Raw genomic sequence first — 785 nt, forward strand, 5'->3', positions numbered from 1 at the left:
TTACATGTGACAGAAACTGAAGTCTTCTAAGGGAAAGTCCTTTACCGGACCAGTTCATCCACCAATGTTTTGTTATTTCTTTCATTATACAAAAGATGCACCAATCATAGTTCCAGTTTTTTCCAGGTTTTTGTAAAACTCTTGACTTACTGATTCCAGTTATGGTTGATTTCCATTTCTTTTCAAGAACTATAATTTATTTCCTATTTCTAGTTAAATTAAAAAATCTGACTGTGCTCATAATGAAATGTTTCCAGTGAAAACATACGTGTATTTTCTCCAAATAAAATCCCCTTACAAATATTTAATTTTAGGTCTTTTTACATAAAAACTTCTACATCGAAGACGGGTTGCCATAGTGTAAAGTAGCACTTAGCAGTGATGCGTTCATAGACTGAGAAACCCATCGTTTTTTTTGGTTGCTGCTTAGCTATGGTGTTGGCTCATGAACTGGAAAAAAGAAAAAAAAAACAGATTATTTAGTTTCAGACTGGCTGGTCACCAGTCAAGCTGAAAATCAGACAGTTCTGGTGGCCAGCCGATTGATTGGTGCACCCCTGTTTCACTTTGCTTCCTAAAGCCTTTAAAGACGCTTTCTGCTTCTGCTGTGTCAAATCTGAACATTAGCAACTGTGTCCTTTTTTTAACCTGTCAGTATATACAGGTGCTGGTCATAAAATTAGAATATCATGAAAAAGTAGATTGATTTCAGTAATTCCATTTAAAAAGTGAAACTTGTATATTATATTCATACATTACATACAAACTCATATATTTCAAATGTT

Source organism: Kryptolebias marmoratus, linkage group LG3 (genome assembly GCF_001649575.2).
Source record: "Kryptolebias marmoratus isolate JLee-2015 linkage group LG3, ASM164957v2, whole genome shotgun sequence".
In the NCBI taxonomy this organism is placed as follows: domain Eukaryota; kingdom Metazoa; phylum Chordata; class Actinopteri; order Cyprinodontiformes; family Rivulidae; genus Kryptolebias; species Kryptolebias marmoratus.